Source organism: Peromyscus eremicus, chromosome 11, assembly GCF_949786415.1.
Source record: "Peromyscus eremicus chromosome 11, PerEre_H2_v1, whole genome shotgun sequence".
Lineage (NCBI taxonomy): Eukaryota > Metazoa > Chordata > Mammalia > Rodentia > Cricetidae > Peromyscus > Peromyscus eremicus.
In genome coordinates this window covers 12,754,214-12,773,443 of record NC_081427.1, presented here as the reverse complement: position 1 = coordinate 12,773,443, position 19,230 = coordinate 12,754,214, and the positions used below count along the sequence as shown (strand labels likewise).

General features: G+C 40.3%; 1 protein-coding gene and 1 pseudogene across 1 annotated transcript in view; one reads left to right on the top strand and one right to left on the bottom strand.

Moving 5' to 3' along the window:
* Positions 1–19,230, bottom strand: part of Fbxl7 (F-box and leucine rich repeat protein 7) — a 366,946-nt gene that overhangs the window by 228,450 nt on the left and 119,266 nt on the right. The gene's annotated exons all lie outside the window — the stretch shown is intronic.
* LOC131921764 (large ribosomal subunit protein eL6-like) lies at positions 10,588–17,985 on the top strand (annotated as a pseudogene).

The window sequence follows — 19,230 nt, the reverse complement described above, 5'->3', positions numbered from 1 at the left end:
CCATATTAAAAAAAAAAATGCACTTAGATGGTGGTGAGAGATGTCTCACCTAAACTAGCCTTGAGTACCAACTACTTTGCCCAAGAAAACTGCCTACTACTATGGTGGGTGAACTAGGAATGAAAAGATCAAATAAGCCTCAGGAGTGCTGAATAAATACCTGAAAACATTTCGGCATTCACTATCTTCTTTGTTGCTGCCCCGGATCCATCCAACGGTGAGAAATTATGAATAGGTATCCCATACAATGATAATTCATCATGGTTCTCAGTTGCTCTACTGTTTTCTGCCTTGTGAGTATGTTATACCTTCTACATCTAAAACTACATACTAAGGAACACCTACCTCAGTGACAGCATTTCAGTCTATGAAAACAACCTGGCTTGTTGAGGTGTCGAGCTTCTTGCACCCCCTCTGAGATGATAACATTTAGTCTCCTGGGCTAGGGATGTAGTTCAGGTGGTAGAGTACTTGCCTAGCACCTATGAAGACCTAGGAGCCATCCCTGGCACATCAGGCATGGTGGCTCATATGTGCAAGCCAACACTCAGGAGGCAGAGGCAGAGAATCCAAAGTGCAAGCTCATCCTGATGCCCATCTTGGACTACATGAAGTTCTATCAAAGCAGAAGGGAGGGAGGGAAGGAAGGAGGAAGGAAAGGAGGGAGGAAGGGAAGGAGGGAGGGCAAGATTTAGAATTTTAAAAGCAACAAATCAAACTGAAACCACATTCAGACTAAAAGAAAAAGACTCCTCAGAAATGAAGCAATTCTCAAGTCAGAAAAAGTAATGAATAAATTAGTCTTGCAATCTTTCTCTCCTTTCTCTACTCTCCTTTGATGTGGCAGGAGAGGATTCATTACCATTTTAACAAGTTCCTCCCTCAAACATCAACCCAAACAGCAAACTTTCAGTGAGGCTATGTGGGGAAGGGAAATTCCAGCATTATCTCTTTTAATGGATGAAACTAGAAACTGTATAAGCAGTGTTTAATTCAGAAATCATTTATTTTGGCTTTCAATGGTGGCAAACACTGAGTCAGATATACAGAAGAGTACCAATATGGACACATTACTTCCCCATCTTTTCTAGGACTTGACAAGAGACTTGGGTCAAATCTGAAGAGCCAAGACATGGTCTGCAGTCAGGTGACCAAAGCCTGCAATGGAGAGACACACTTTGGTTCTTGATAGAACGAGACTCAGTGGTTAAGAGAGTCTATTGCCACTGCAAAGGACCTGAGTTCAGTTCCCAGAACCTATATTGGGCAGCTGATTCACAATCACCATTAAGTCCTGCTCCAGGGAATCCAATATCCAATGTCTCTGGCCTCCACAGGCACTTGAAATCAAATCCAGGCACAGACACACACAAAAACATGAATGTGTGCATGCATGGGTGTACACACACACACACACACACACACACACACACACACACACACACACTTTAAAAAATAAAACCAGAAAGAAAGACACATCTTTCAGGACTCTGCAACACTGTACATCAACTGTGCCTGCATGAAGCCTTCATCTCACCATTCCCAATTCTTGTACTTATAGACACCAGTGTTTTCACAATAAAAAAGCATGGTTCAAATCTCACACTCCTTATTTTAAACAATTAAGTTTCATGTTCTACACATCTTTCCAATCCTACCCTTAATGTAAGAGGTAAGGAAGATAAGGACAGTGAGGGTATCCACGTGGTGGGCCATCCCTTAATCTAGTAGATTTGTAATGTACTTGCTTACATTCTGCCATAGGAGGGTAATGCATGGTTTAAGAAATACTGCTTCAGGGATCTGAACATGAGCATGACCTGGGGAACAATGAGATTATAGGCTACGTTTTGTTGACTTTTAGAAATTCAAAATTTAGGCTGGGGATATAGCTCGATAGCAGAGTTATCATTTGTTATATCTAATTCCCTGGCTTCTTCCTTAGCATTTCCAAAAGAAAAAATAGAAAGGAAGGAAGGAAGGAAGGAAGGAAGGAAGGAAGGAAGGAAGGCAGACAGGCAGGCAGAGAGAGAGAGAGAGAGAAAGAGAGAGAGAGAGAGAGAGAGAGAAAGAAAGAAGAAAGAAAGAAAGAAGATCCAAAATATACACAGCTCCTGAGTTAGAATTTTTCCAATTCTCTCTTTATAAAACTTTATCAGGGGAGAAGAATTTAGCTAGGCTAATAATTCCAACCCATTTGAAGAGGAGCATCTCCGTGATGGAGCTTGGTGAGTGGAACTCCTGCTGCTAAAGAGAGTATTTAAAGTTATGCAACTTGAGCTATTTCTATTTTTATTTCACATAAAAATTTATCATGTGAAAAGTGTGTCTGCTCATGGTATTATTCATTTTAGACACTCTGAAATAAATAACTGTCAAACATGTAAGTTCTGTGTATTACATGTAAAAAGTAAATGAAACTCATGAAACAAATTATAATTGAGATGAGTAAAATGAGACTTGGGCCTCAAGAGAAAGGTCAGAGAACAGCACAAGGTAGGTACTCAATGCAACTCTATTTTTTTCCTAAATCAAATCACAGAATCAGTTGCACACTGGGTCACTTGTCACAGCATATGAGAGCTGTAGGAGACTAAAGCAAATAAGAAGGTTGGATGGTAGCTCTGGTCCAGAGTCCATTGCCCTCTGTTCTCTCAGCTTCCTCCAAGAGGCTCATCTGTGTCTGTCCTACTCTAAGGGAACCAAGGGTAACCTGCTTTGGTAGACACTGTCCAACTGGTTTGAGAACACACCAATTTTCTTGACATTCATTCAAAACCACCCAGAAGGCTAAACTCGTCCTCATACTACATGGGGAGCTTTTTCATTTAGCTTTAAATAACAGGTTCCATGGATTATAAACTTTAATGTTCCAGATGGCCCCAAATTGTTGGTCATGGCAACCACTCTAAATTCTTATATATCAGCAATCAAACACCAGGCATGAATCACCATTCTATACTATGTGCGACATGGATGGATGCATGAGTCCTGAAATTTGTGAGTGCTGAAGGCTCAGTCTCAAAATTGACAGGGTGTGTATCTATGGAAGTACCAAAACCATGTTCATTTCCAAAATAAATGTGAATACTTTTCTTTAAATTTATATAACAGACAGAAAACATTGGAAAATTATATAACATGTAATTTTCTGGTTTAATATTTTCCAAAAGAGCATATAAATAGAGATAGGGGTGTAAATACATTGCTAGAACAGGGTTGTGTTAGTATATCTCTGAAATCTCTTCTAAGCCATAAACTATCAATTTTTAATTACTATTCTTGTTGAAATCATATGTCAGGATATATGTCCTTCAAAATGTGACTAGCACTCACACTAAGAACTGATCATGATTGTGGAGTGGTTCATAATTGAAGACTCTAAGGTCTGCAGTCAGAAATCTGAAGGAGATTCAGAAGAAGTGATGGGGTAAATTTAAGTCCAAGTCCAAAGGAGGAAAATCAATGCTTAGACTCAAAGGAAAACAGGAAGAATTCTTTCTTTTCATCCTTTTATTCTGCAAAGCCCTTCAACAGATGAGATAACACCTTCCTCCATTCAGGGGAATGATCATCTGATGCCAGTCTACCAAATTCAAGTGTTACTTTCATCAGTAGACATCTACATAGACTCATCTAGAAATAACACTGAACCAACTGTCTGTGCATTTCATGGACTTCTCAAGTCCATGGCAATAAGAACATTTAAAGACAATTGCTCCCAATCATTTGTTCCTGCTTCCACATGGAGCAATTTTTATGCAAATAGTTTCTCCATTTGTCTCTAATATCTCCAATTATCCCCAACCAAGAAAGAAGTTAATTAATAGATCATAGAGTTTGGAAGGAGGAACTGAACATCCAGGGATAGATTCTGTCTTGGTCCCCTACTTTAAATATGCCTGCTGATAAGGTAGGTAAGAATAACCTTCAGTTCTCAGTCCCATGGGAAAGTGTTGGGGACACTAGGAGCCTAAGGAAACAAATACTAGAAGCAAAGGTGGTAAACACAGAACAGAGAGAGATTATCAGGAAGTTTGCATTGGGTATTCTAACTCCAGGTTTATTAGCAAGCTTCAGCCATAGGAACTCAGTCAAGGCCATCTGTGTGAACCTTAGTAATCATGGCTGCATTGTTCCCTGAGTACTATGAGAAGACCCATGGCTGCACTGTTTGAGTAGTATGAGGAGGTCATATCTGGTTCTTAAGCAATATGAGCTCTATTTCCTCTGGCGACACAGGAAACACTAAAGACAGGGAAGAGAGTAGTCCCCTAAGACTCTGCTATTGGTTAAATTATGTCAACCCAAAATATAATTAATTCTAATTCCCAACACCTCAGAATATGAGTTTTTTGGAGGCAGAATTGTGGTTGCTGTGATTACAGTTGTTAAGATGTGGTGATGTTGGATGGGCCTTTAATCCCAAAAGACCTTCATCTGTATAAGAGATACACAGAGAGAACCATGCCTCAAAGGGCACAGAGAGTAGAGATGACACATCTACAAGCAGAAGGACATCAACAAGTTAAAAGAGGAAGAACTCTCTTGTATTTTCTAAGGACAAAATGGCCACCATCAGTCTATTTCCGATATCTACATGCCAGAAATGTAAGCGATCTAGTTTGTGGTTCTGTTATTATAGAAGCCCTATGACACAAATGCTGTCTAACACAACATCAATCTATACAGCTCCAAATAAATGCACAGATGGAGATTCCCAGGGACCTGATATCATGCAATCCAAGGATTTTTTTCTAAACATCCTAGTATATCTGCCTCTTCCTCACAGAAAAGGAAAGTTTTTCTATAGTACACATCTGAGTGGATCAAAAAAGGGAAAAACAATGTGGCAGAGGCAGCAGAAATATCAGAGTTCACCCATGAAGCCCTCATTGTGTTCCTTGCCCCCCCCCAGATTATAAATAGTAGATTATAAATAAGTAGACCCAAGTCTGTAAAGAATGGGGATACCATTTACTAAATACATGCCATATACCAGGAAGTGATCAAGTAGCCTTTATATGTCATATTGTAACGCATCAAATATTATGAAAGACAGAAAAATCTCATCATTTTGTGATGGAATGAGAAACAGAGCTCCGCCTGGTCTCAATAATAGATTCTGACTTGAAGACTAGGAGTCTATTAACTCAAATCCTCAGCCCAGGCCTAAATTTGATAGTTCTAGACCAAAAGGAAAAGATGGAATCTATAACTTGGAAAGCCATGAATAAATTACCACAATGCCACTGATACAGAAGGAATCACAACACTTACTCAAGTATTGCCCCTCAGGGCATTTCTTAAGGAGATAGTTTCTGGGTGAACTCAGTGCAGAATAAAACTGCCTACTGAAAAAAAAAGAACCTGTGCCTCATTGCTCAGTTCTTACAGGGGATAATATGCTAGCCATAAAATAAAGATAATCCTGGAGGACTGATCTTTCTCTTCATCTACTTTCTAGTAACACAAATTTTGAAAGACTATTTTCTATAAACATTGTTTGGCATCATTGACATTTAGTGGACTAAAAACTTTGAGCATATACCATTTTTTTTCTACAATCTGCAAGTAGGTTGATATGCAAGCTGAGGGCTAGGAAGGATGTGCAAATTAGCTTTATGCTCTGAGTTAGGATTTATGACAGTCGTTGTTGCCCTCAGAATTAAAGTTGAAGTTTGCCTAGTATGCCAGACAGATAGTTCCCTATGTCATCACTACTTGCAAGCATTCAACACTAGAATCACTCATCCAAGTCTGACATCTTCAAATTTTGATATGAATGCATGACCCATGGATGATTTTTAAACGCAAGCTCTGATTCCACTGGTCTAAAGGTCATCATGAGAATCAGTTCTCTAAGCGGTTCTCAAATGTGATCCAACTGGTCCTCTTATATCACTTTGAATATCTCAGGGTCAGATGACCAACTTCACAAAACCCTTGGCACAACCAATGAACCATTCTGTATATGCAGAAATGATCCTGTCTTCTAGTTACCACTGGACAACTGCTTCTCATATACTGAACCTAGATCACACATCAGCTCCTATTTGAAACTTCTGCAAGATCTATACTTCCCTGGGCACATCTACTCCTTCCTCTAGGCCTTTTTTTGCTTTCTGAATATTATATTCCTCCTAATTATAGACTTAATTTTGTCTTCATGTCAGGTTTTATCCCTTGAGGGCAAGATTGGTATGTGTCATGTCTCCTTATTCTTCAGGACAGTTGATGAAGAATAGGTATTAATGGAGGTTAGCTGAATGGATTAACCAGAAACGGGCTGTGATATTAGAAATTTAGATCCTTTCAAGACAAACTGGTTCATCTTGGTTCTTTCTGTCCTTCACATTGTGATTGGTTCAGCATGCTGCCTACTACTCACTTTCAAGATTCTCTTTGAAACACTCCATCACTTTTTAATGGACCATAATCTAAAATTATGGAGCTCTCCTATGAGAAATAGAATCAAGGAAATGATGCCTTAGTTTGAGGCACTTAGAAGCAGTGGTGTCTTGAGCAAATCACTATTCTCTCTGTCTTGGCTTCTTACTTCGAAAAGAGTTATACTAATGCCTGCCTACTTTTTTTTTGGTGGGGGGGGGGTGAAGAGAGTTACTAGAAGAACCATGCTGAGCATAAGGTGGGTATTACTGAATGCTGTCTGCTGCTGTTGCTGTACATTGTACAGTTTATTGGCATGCTCCCTCCTAGCAAAAGAACTGTAGATATTTGTCTAAGCTGCTCTGCTTCTTGTCTGGCTCACACACTCCCATAAACATGCTCCTCCATTACCTGTATATGCAACAGCATGCTTTTGTATGTATTCCACTCATCCGTGTTCCTTCCATAATGCTGCCCCAAAACATAATGGCCATTACCCTTGCTTCACTGTGCTACAGTCCCTCCCTTTTTATACAGGCTCCAAGCTCATAAGGAAACCATTCACACTGACTCCAATCTCTGTCCACTGGAAACTGTCTTTATTACATGATTGGAATTTCCTTTTCATTCACTTATTTTATAACCTTTCATATCATTACCTTTCCTGACTTCTCTGAGGTGGAATGACCCACAGCAAATGTCAGATGCTCCTTCTCTACAGAAAGAGAGTTTCAGCGATGGAAAAGCTGCCATTCATTACAATTGCATCTCTTCTCTCAAGCAAGACACAAGGCCATTATCGTGCAGATTAAACACTTAAACAGAGCCTTTCTACTCCCCTTTTCTTCTATAACTATTAAATTATACTATTTCTGATTTCAGACATGTAGGCTTCTGACTAAATATGTAACTCATTGTTTTCATATTATATTCCTGAAAGCCTTTCTATTAGATGTGCCACTTTTGAAAAAAAATCTAATTTCAAAGACACCAGTGCTGATGACTGCAAAGGAGAGGCTGCTGCATGATTAATGCAAGAAACAAACAACACAGAACTCCAATCAATCACTAGTTACATAATCAAAGAAAGCGATTTAACATGACTTCAAATTATAGCAGAACAGATGTAGTGATATGTTTTAATTTAAAAAACACATTCACAGTACACCTACTAATTTTTCAATGATTCCCTGCTTTAATGTTTCCCAACATTAGTCAATCATAAGTTGGTCCCTGTCACTGTAAGAGATCTTGCATTGTTAATGCAATCAGAGAATACTGTGTTCTAAAATGAATATGCTGAAGACAGCAAGACTTCATGGGGGGTGGCGAATAGAGCTTGGTTGGTAGACTGCACAAAGGCCTGGGTTTAAAACCCAGCACCACATAAATGAGGAGTGGTGGTATGTGGCTGTAATCACCGTAATGGAGAAGATAAGAAACTGCAAGACAGACTTGGTAATATGAATCTCTGTCTCAAAAAGAAAACAATATTTAGAAATCATAGTCATGTTAAGGGTATTAACAGACTATTGAAGACAATTATTATACCCAGGTCCTCACTATTACTTTTACTGAATCAGCCCTGCAGCTTGATTCAAAGTGTTTAGCACATAGAGCTCCTCCATGAAGAGAGCCAAGGACACCCAGGAGAGAGAAGGTAGTTTATATGATATAGTAGGTGGTTGTTCTAGAAGGGAAGCTTCTCTACCTAACAGAAGAAACAAGCATTTTCTAAAAACCACTCTTATCTCTGTATTTATCCTGTTGCAAACCACAGGTCACAGAATATTAGTGGCCACACTGAGAGTCCTCTAGGGAAAGAAAAAAAACAAAAACTGAGGATGAAAACACAGGCCAGGACCACAGAACAAGCACTGTAAACTCCTATCTGGCCCAAAGGTATCTCTGAATGAAACTGGCTACTCCTCTTACTATCCACTCACGCCCACCATGGCAGAAAAAGATATTCTGCCCACCCCCAAAGTCCACAGTGTCTCCTCTCTGTTCTTAGAAGAAAATCTCTCCATCTTTTCCATAACTTTGAAGGTGCTATATGGGCAGCCCTGACCTTGATATATATCTCTTCCCTCCTATTACTGTGTCCAAACATAAGCATTTCTCAGAAACCTTTGCAGCTCAAGACCAAGTCTCATTTTGGTCCCCCTTCACAGCATCCTGAAGCACATTCTCGACTGAAGTACTAAAGACAGTTACAAATGCATAACCACTGATCATAAAGTAGTGCAATTAGTGAGCCCCGTCCAATGTGATTGAATTTGTGACTGACTGTATAATTCTTGGGTCTATGACCACCCACTGGAACATGGCCAACCTACCAGAGGCCAATCCCTTAAAGAAAACAGACTCTCCTCTTGACAGCTATCAATTGTCAATATCTCTGCAGCTAGGGGGTTGGATTTGGTGATCCCCTCCCATCTCTAAGCTGGATTTGTCTGGCTTGAACCATGAGTTCATATGTGCAACTGCTCTGTTATGTCCAAAACACAGTATATATATAAATGCCTACCACCTCTGGCTCTTACAGTCCTTCTGTCTCCTCTTCCACAATGGTCCCTGAGCCTTGGGAAGAGGACTGTGATATAGATGTACCATTTATGACTAAGCACCCTACAGTCTGTTACTCTCTCCACCCTGACCAGCTGTGGGTCTCTGTGTTAACAGCCATATCTACTGAAAAAGTAAGTTTCTTTGATACACAAACCAGGTTTAAGAGATACACCAAACTGGGGAGTTGTGCATTAGTCCTGCTCCAAGGAAATATAAAAGAATATCCTTGTTACTCACTCACACCCCAAGAATCCAACAAGCTTTGAGTATAATCTCAGTACACCCAGAAGTTTTAGCTCCAGAATATGTACAAACTGCTGTGAACAGATGCATCCAGGGGTATCCAGAAAGACTGAAACCTCTCTTCATGAAGCATATTGCTTCATTATACTGGCATTGGGGCCCTGTTCAAACAATGAACCATACCGATGACTGCAGCAGTCCAGGCATTCCACCTATGGGACCTCAGTGACCTGGGCCTCTCACAGTTAAGATGTTTTTTTTTCCCTCTGTAGCATGAATAATAGCATCTGTCACTTTCACTAAATGTCTGTATGCACAACTAGTACAAAAGAGAGTTATTCCAGACTGGCAGAGTGGATACGGGCTGCCACCTCCATCATATCCCCAGGATCATGCCTATGAATTGGGCATGAACTGGTTCATGGACTTGAGATTTCGTGCTTTAAATGTAGCACATTTTTTTTCTGACTCCAGAAAATCTTCTGCTACTACTTCATCCCTTTGAGTCAGCTTCCTTGAAAGTTGGAAAAGGGACGGTTGCTTGAAGGAACTAATAGAAGATTCTGTTCCATACAAGGAAAGAGTGGAGGTGGCAAAGAACTACTTCCAACTCCTGATACACCAGCCAGAAAGTTCACTTCCTAGGAGCTCAGGAGAAGAAATTTTAACCATGTTGCAGACACTGCCATTTGATGTAGAAGAGCTTAAGGAAGAAGAAGAAGCTGACTTTCCTCCTGAGGATGATGACCAGTGCATAGACCTCTCATCAGACCAGCTGAACCAGCTGCTACACAAGATGCTGCTGCCTGAAGAGAAGCACAGCCCATTTACGGGAAGGAGGAGGCAGATGTATGATGTAATTCAGGTCTCAGAAGCCACAACAGCCTTCACATCCAGAGTCTAACCCACAAGGAAGCAGAGCTACTAAGGGATGCCTCTGAGGATCCTGCTGTGAATGACTGATTGATAAATAAAATGCTGATTGGCCAGTAGCCAGGCAGGAAGTACAGGCGGGACAAGGAGAGAAGAGAAGTCTGGGAAATGGAAGGCTGGGTGGAGGAGATACCAGCCTGCCATCCAGAGGCAGCATGTAAAGGCAGCAGGTAATGCCACAGAACATGTGGCGACATATAGATTAACAGAAATGGGCTGAGTTTAAGTGTAAGAGCTAGACAGTGGTAGGCCTGAGCTAATGGCTGAGCAGTTTAATTAATATGAGCTTCTGAGTGATTATTTTATAAGCCGTAGTGGGGTCTGTGGAGCTGGGCAGGACTGGAGAAAACTCCAGCTACAAGATCCAATCACTTTGGAAGCAGATTCTTTTCTTAATTCTTTTGATAAGATTTTTAAGGCCAAAACCTCAAGAGTCAAGACTCTGATGATATGGCTGAGGGATGCTTTGAATGCTTAGATGACAATGAGGACGTAGGCCTTGAAACCAGGACCCTGGTTCATGACAGCAGTGAGTCCTGCATGGCCCAGATAGAACAGAAACAGGAATACAGGAGCACTGGCAAGAGCTTCAGCATCCGGAAGCAAGAGAATGAGGAATCTCCATCTCATATTGTAAATAACAATTCAATTGATGAAGACTCTAGTGTAACAGATTGCACTGTGGCAGGCGTGGGTGTAACTTGTTGAGCTTGGTTTCAAATATACTGCAACCGTCAAAGCTCCAAAGCGGGGCTGGAGGGAACCTTCTTCCAGCCTGTTACACAGCATGGACATATGGTGGGAAGCAAGGCTAACCACACTTAGGTGGCAATAAAGCAATCATGACATTTTTGTTTCACGGGTTTTTTATTTTGTTTCATTTTTATTAAATGAGGGATTCCAATGACATTTATCAAATGCTTATGGTTGTCAAATATTCTGGTAGCTTTCTGAAATGGGTTTACAAATCTACATTAACCTTATTTCTTTCTCAGAAAAAAATCCACAAACTACAGAAAATTGTAAGAGGACCAACGACAATCATACATGAAATGTACCAGTGAATGCCTGGCTTGTTCGGTGACCTGCGACTGTCACCAACTTCAGTGGTCATATCTGACATTATCAGAAGTTGATCTGAGAGAACAAACCCATACAGAAAACAGATCTTTAATGGCTCAGCAGTACAGCTTTATGCCCAATGAAACTACTTAATAAAATAATACGTGCCAAGAAAGTTTTGTAATGTCCAACATTATAAATCGACAAACTCAATATGGACTGATATCTTGTAAAACACATATTTTCAACTGTATTGTTAGAAGTAAGATCACAACAGCAAGAACCCTGTACTTGATTCTTGACTTATGTTGCAAATATATTTCTCTACTGTAAGGATCCAGATACCTTTGGAAAATGACTGAGAAGAAGGAAGAGGAAGAGGAGAGAGATGAGGGGTATGAGGAGAAGGAGGCGAGAATAGGAAGAAGGAAGAAAAGAAGAAGAAATGAGGAGGGGGATGAGGAGGAGGAGGAGGAAATGGAGGAAGAACAAAGAGGAGGGGCAGGAGGAAGAAAGGGGAGGATGGGGAGGATGGAGCAGGAAGAAGATAAAAAAGGAGGAAGTAAAGAAGGGGGAGTAAGAGGAGATGGGGATGTGAGTCTGGAATATAAGGGTAGTTTTACAGCAAGAAAAAATGATGGCAGGAGAGGAAAGCTAAAGGTTTTCCATAGCAGTTCTAAAAAGCATTATATGAGAACAGTAGCTAATAACTGGAATAAAATTAGTTCAAAATTACACTCACAGAGTAGAGTCAATATAAATCACACAGATTTAATGTAAATTGTACCAAGTAACACAAGTGGTAAAAGATACCGCCCCACACAACAGAGGAGAAGCCTAACAGAGCAACTGTATGTAAACTGTAGTTGTGGTGAAGTGTTGGCTGATGTTTTATCTAGAACAGCCTTAGTTGTATCTATGAAGACTGAGAAGAAAAGCAAGCGGCCTTGGTGTGTCTCTCACTTATTCCTCCAGGAAATCCATCCCACCAGCAGTTCTGTGAATATATCAGGCTTGACTAAAGATCTTCAGAGACAGATAAAAATATCTCTAGCAACTGCTACCCTGATGATGCTAGTGGGGTTAGGGGGGTGGATCCTTGACCCCATAGCTGCATCTTCTTTCAGAGCAGCTATTTCTCTCCCTTCCTTAATATTTCTATCATTTACAACACAAAAATCTCTTCTATATAGATTTCTTCAGCCCAGTTATAAGAAGTCACATACTCTACACAGTTACTAAGAACAACAACCATCCCTTAATGCACCAGGAAATTCACCAGGGGAGACAGCATCCCTTACACACAAGCAGAAGGTCCTGATTGTGTTTCTGATCATTTACCATATGGCTGCCTCCTTCCCACAGAGGGCAGTCCTTACAGTTCTTCAGTCATTGCCAAATTACAATAATCCCTAAACTATATGTAAGCTATTCCCTCTATGCTGTGCACATTTTAAGTCTATAAGTATCTTGGATATAAATGAACACCTTTTTACAAATGAAGTGCTTTTTATCTCCTTATTTGTTAGTCTAACAGCATGGGATGTTAGAAACTTCCCAAGGAAGTGAGTGTATCCTCAGGAAGCTATCTCCAGGCAGAGGAAGTAAACAGGCATGTTAATCTGATGCTTAAGGTCACACTGTGTTCACAGCTGTAAAGGCCAAATATTTTCAAAATCAGATTATTTGTACTAAGATAATGAGTCCCTCCCCACCACCTATGCTGTGTCTCCTCTTTTCTGGAAAAGTTGGCTTTTTTTATAGTTTAATGTATTTTAATAGCAAACTTATAGGAACAGCACAGAAGACAGACAACATTAAAAACATGTACTTGCATGTAAGATAACTCATTCCATCCATTCACTATACTTTTCTAAAGTTGGCTTTTTAGTGTTAAAATGTGAAGGAAGGTGGACAAGTGAGAGTTGAATAAAACAGAGATATTGTTATTGGTCACTTATCTCACTAATTATATGAATTCCACTGAGATCCCCATGCAAAGAACAGGCAGTTGTGAGCCCACTCAATATTGTCAGGCAAGAAAGGTTCTATCTAGAAGCTTCCATCTTCCCCTTGATGGACCCAGGTGGATTTTTCCTAAGTTGTAAACACCCTGCTACAGATGTGACATTTTCCTTTTACTACTGTACCACCTAACCACACAGCAAAATCAAGCCCCAGTGCCCGTGGAGGCTTCCCCTCTCCTCCAGGTCTAACCCATCCCTTTTTCTATGTACCTCTGACTGAGGCCATCTGATGAGACACACTCCTGTTCTACCCTGAATTACTATGTAACTGCTCCATCAGTGTCCTGGCCTTGCCATAAAATTGGATTCCTTCAAGAATCAAACTGAACTATTGCAAGAGATACTTGTTTAAGGCTAGGGGGAAGAGAGGAAACTCTGGGATGCTGCAGGGTACACACTGTGTCTAAATGATTAAGTCAAATCCAAAATGTTTTTAAAGATTCTTCAGGGAGAAGAAAACATATTTTAGTGAAGAATTGCCCACTGTGTTACAACTGTATGACCCATGCCTACCATCCATTTTGGATACCACAAGTGCCAATCAAAGGTATTTAAATTTACACCACACTCTTTAATATATCCCCATTTAATGAAACTGAAGATACTGAGAAGTCTTATGAACAAAGCCTTCATTAAAACATGCTTAGTTGTATTTAAATGAACCAGAATGTTTACCTCTGAAACACATCGATTGCTTAATGAGTATTCTTTTTTACAGCAAAGGGTAAACTAAGAAGAAGAACTAAATATAAGGTTATTTTAGAAGTGGTATTAGGATATCAAAGATCAAAAATAATATCTCTTCATCAAAGACACTAAGAGATCATACTTTAAATATTAGTCTAAAATGGAGGGGGGCGGGGAGGAGAGAGAGGGGGAGCTAATTTTCCTTAGAGAGTGGTGTATGATAGCCATTCTAGATTATCCAGTTTTGAAGATAATTCCCTAATGAAATTACACCAAGTTTGAATCTGAGGGGTATTTAGGCTTTTATTTCCAAGCTTATATACCAATTTTGTAGATCACAAATTGATGAGTTTCACACAGCTTAGACTAATCCTTGAATGCAAATTGGACATCTTGTCTTTATTAAATTGGACACACTGACTCTATTACATGCTCAAATCCCCAGAGGTAATTTGTGAAGTGTTTCAGATCTACCTAAACTTCTAATTAGGCAGCAGCTTAAGCTGCAAGAGCAGCTCCATCATGTAGCAATGAACTACTAATTAAATTAGCAGAACACATTAAGCCTCATCAGCTAAAGCTTTGCAATGATTTCCTATGTGATCCTGACACTTTCAGAGATGGTTAAGTTTAAAATTTAATTTTAAAAGCAAAAAAAAAAAAATCTATGTAATAATCAGCCACACCCCCACTTACAGCTAATGGAAGTTCCAAAGACGGTGGCTGATTTCAGAATCTCTAAAGTCCCCACCCAACCTCTGAACTTGAACCCATGTCATTTTTGAACTGTTAGTACTTTAAAGACATTCTTAAGTGCCATTATCTTCCTCTAGTTCTTTCCTTTTTGTTCATCTTTCTGTGTTATATGATTTATGTTACCGGCTTCTGCTCTAATTTCACTTGATCTTTAGGCCGGGGTATATTTAATTGAGAACAGTTTCAAGGTTGGTGCTGTGAAATCATTATCGTCTCCTTGAGAACATTTCCAACTAGAGAATGATTAGCCCTGGAGGGTGGTTTGGTGAGTAAGGGCACTTGGCTGTGTAAACATGAGGCCCTGAGTTTGAATTCTTATATAAAAAGTTGGGCATAGCTGTGCATGCCTGGAACCCTACCAACAGGGAAAGTAGACAGGTGGATCCTCGAGCTCACTAGCCAGAGTGCCTAGCCCAAGCACCAACCTTCTCATTCAATAAGAGATAATACATCACCCTGTCTAAGGGTAATAAGGCAGTGAGTGATAGAGAAGACATGTACTGTCTTCTTCTGACTGCCACCTATGAACACAAACACACGGAGAGCATGCATCTACAGACTTACATACATACACCACACACACACACACACACACACACACACACACACACACACCAAACAAACAAACAAACAAACAAAAATCCCTAAAACCCAGAAACAATAACCCCATGGATCTACTTAAAGGAAAAACATGCCACACATTCCAAATAATCATCCAATACCTTCCTATCATACATAGTTTATAATTGAATGTCATGGATAACTTCAATTGCAATTCCCATTGGTAAGACTCTTTGCTACAATCTGTTCAGGATGTAGTAATTGTCACTTACAAACTTACTCTCAATAGTTTAGTGTAAAAACAACTTGAAATAACAAAATTTTATCTTCCAGACATATGGCTCATGAAAGGGTTTCTTTGAATAATATTGGCAATGAAGAAAAAAATTATGAGTTGACAAGATAACTTCTCACATATAATTTCAAATTATATTTTGATAACATCTTATACATGATAGTCATAAATTTTCACAGACTATGGAAAAATCAGGGCACCTGGGAGAGAAGCAAATTGGAGAGAGTAAGAAAGAATGTTCTGCAAGGAATATACTCCAAGGATGATATACAAATTATGAAAGGGTAACAGTGACATCCATTACTATGCACAATTATCACATCTTAAAAACTATGAGTGAAGAGAAATTTTCAACAATTACAAAACAAGCACAAATAATTAATCTTAGGACGTTGGGCTCATAGCCCATCCTTGTCACTTAGTAGTTTATATGATTTCAATCTGCACTTACCTTTTGAGTTCCTTTCCTCATCTTTCCAATGGAAGCATCAATGCCTATTTGTCAAGAGAGATATGATGACAGAGCAACTTTCAATGCTGTCCTGCTCCTGAAAGCACTTGGATGCACTTGGTACAGGGGCCTTGACAACATTGTTTGTTGGATGAAACTGGGAAGATAGCTCCATGAGCAAAGGCTTGCCGCCCATGCATAAGGATCCGAGTTCAGATCCCCAGCACCCATGAAAAAGCTGAGTGCAGAGTCATATCTGTAGCCCCACAGAGGAGAAGGGGTGACTGACGCAGGAGAATACCTGGCGCTTGCTAGCCAGCTACCTGAATTAGTGAGCTCCAGGTTCAGTAAGAGAACATGTGCCAAAATGGCAGGTACAAAGTCACTGAGGAAGACATGCGATGTCGACTCCCACACACATACATTTAAGTGTACACCCACATACATGTGCACATGCACACCACACACACACATACAAACACAAAGTTCACTGAATAGTGACAAAAAGCTTCAAGGGCAAGAGGAACCACCCTGAGTTAAAAGCATGATTTTTCCCTTCCTCAGTGAATCACATTAACTTTGTTTAAGCATACACCCTCAAAGAAGTAGACAGAACACAACACAAGACAGAGTGAATAAACAGAGCCATATGCCGTGGCACATTTGAATCAACTCTTTTTGGTACAGGCCTAATTTGGGCACTGAAAATGTAAGAAACCACTGACTACATAAATAAGTGGGTGGATTTATGTCAGGGAGAATATCACTATAAATTCTTTGGGAGTCAACTCATGTCACATGCCTCAAAGGAAAGACTTAAAATCACTTTCTCACCAGGACTCAAGTCAAGAGGCAATTCCCCACAGCAGCATCAAGGAACTCTATTGGAAGATGAGTAGTGAAGTCACTGGGTAGGTTAAGGGCAGACTCTGTCCCCCTGCCCAAAATCAGGATCCACCTGAGTTCAACATCCATTCTCAAACCCTTCCACACAGTCTGCCTTGGCCTAGCAGCAAGCCCATAATAAACGTGCAGAAACCGAGGCAAAAAGAGACTGAACACTTCCACCTGCAGAAAATGACAGCTTGTTTTGGAGTTTTTTGGTTTTTGTTTGTTTGTTTTCATTTTTAAGATGACAGAAGTTTTTGTTGTTATTGTTAGTTGTCATTATTTTGCTCTAGTTTGTTCAATCCATCAGTGCTGAATCAAACTCCCACTTGGCAATTTCTTCGGGGCTTATAATCTCAAGAAAATCATTTCATTCCCAGTGTCCCAGGTATTTCTTTGTAAATTTCTCTTTCCCATCTTGCAAGACAGTGGGTGAAAAAGCTGAGAAGCCTGAAACAATGGAGAAGAAAACTGCAGCCAGGAAGGCTGGTGGTGCCACCGCTGAAGCAGCAAAAAAAGGATGACACTGAGGTTTTAAGGCCCGAGGAGAGGAAGCCCCACTGCAGCCAAAACTGTCCTAGTTAGAGGAACTGGCAGGTACTCTCCTGCTCCAGAAAGGCCTTGTACAAAAGGAAATACTCAGCCAAGAAGTCCAAGGTTGAAAAGAAGAAAAGGTAGATGATCTTCGCCACTGTCACAAAACCATGGCAAAAAGAATGGTGATAATTGGGTGGTGATGTTTTGCAAAATGCCTGGGTATTATCCTACCAAAGACATACCATGGAAGCTATTGAGCCGCAGCAAAATGTGCTTTTGCCAGCACATGAGATGGCTCTGTGCCAGCGTCATTCCCAGGACCATCTGATCACGCTCACCTGGTGCTACACAGGCAAAAGAATGATTTTCCTGAAGCATCTGGGTAGTGACTGCTACTTCTCACTGGACCTCTTGGTCTTCACAGAGTTCTTCCACATAGAACACACTAGAAGTTTGTCATTGCCACCTCTACAAAGGTCACTATTAGCCAAGTTAAAATTCCCAAACACCCTACTGATGTTTACTTCAAGAAGAAGCAGCCGTGCATGCCCAGGCACCAGGAGGGAGAGATCTTCTACATGTAGAAATACCAGTTAGAGCATGGCTGATCAGAACCCTGTGCACTCCCACATTTTGTCCAAGATCAAAGTTGTTCTTCAGCTCCATGACTAACTGTGATCTCAGTTCACTCTGACAAATGGGATGCATCCTCACACACTGGTGTTCTAAATTGCTAACAACTCAATTAAACAGTTACATATATTAAGGAAGAAGGAAGGAATGAAGGAATGAACTGGCCAGTCCCTCATAGCTTCAAAATCCTAGAACTGTGCAGATGACTAGCCTCATAAGCAACATTTATAAAACAACCACCACACTTGATCAATCCCTGGGAGCAATAGCTGACATGGCTGTGTTTAAAGAGAGGCTAGCTGAACTAACTTCATTTTACTCCAGAGCAAGAGAAAGGCTGATCTGCTGAGATGTCACCTCAAAAGCCACATCCTCATGTCATGTGCAAAACTCAGCTTGCTCTCCAGGAGACTTCACTACCTCACCCAGTCCACTGACACTGCATTAGATGTGACCGTCACTGTTTGCGGTCAAAGGCCATTCTTTTTAGGATAGAACATTTGACTAGATGGGAATGGCTTCAAAGAGTAGAACATGAAGAAGAGCACAACTGGAAGGAATTAGACTGTGACATGCAAGGTTAGTTAGCATGCAGATTATGCCAGGAGGATGAACAATGCCAATTTCTATACTTGCACCTAAACCCCCTCCCTAGAGTAGCTGCTCTCAACCTGTGGGTCGAAACCCCTTTGGTGCACTCACATATCAGATATCCTGCATATATTTACACTATGATTAACAACAGTAGCAAAATTACAGTTACGAAGTAGCAATGAAATAATTTTATGGTTGGGGGTCACTACAACGTGAGGAATTGTACTAAAGTGTCACAACATTAGGAAGGTTGGGAACCACTGCCCTATAGTATCAAGAAATCATGAGCTTAAAGTATCATACAGAGTATTTATGGACTGTAAAGAAATCCTGTATCAGTTATCAGGGAGCACTCTGTGCCTCCAGCCATGTCTTAGGAGTGTGTTGCTGAGCCACAATGAAGATACACACAATGTTTTCAAGAGAACATTCCTTGTGGGTCTAAAATGCCGTTCTCTGCTAAGTGTTATAATGCATACTATAAAGCTAGGACTCGGAAACCAAGGCAGAGAGCCCACAAGTTCAAGGTCAGCCTAATCCACAAAGAAAACCTCTAAATCAAAGGTTAAAAAGAAGCTTTTTCTCATGGATTTAACAAATTG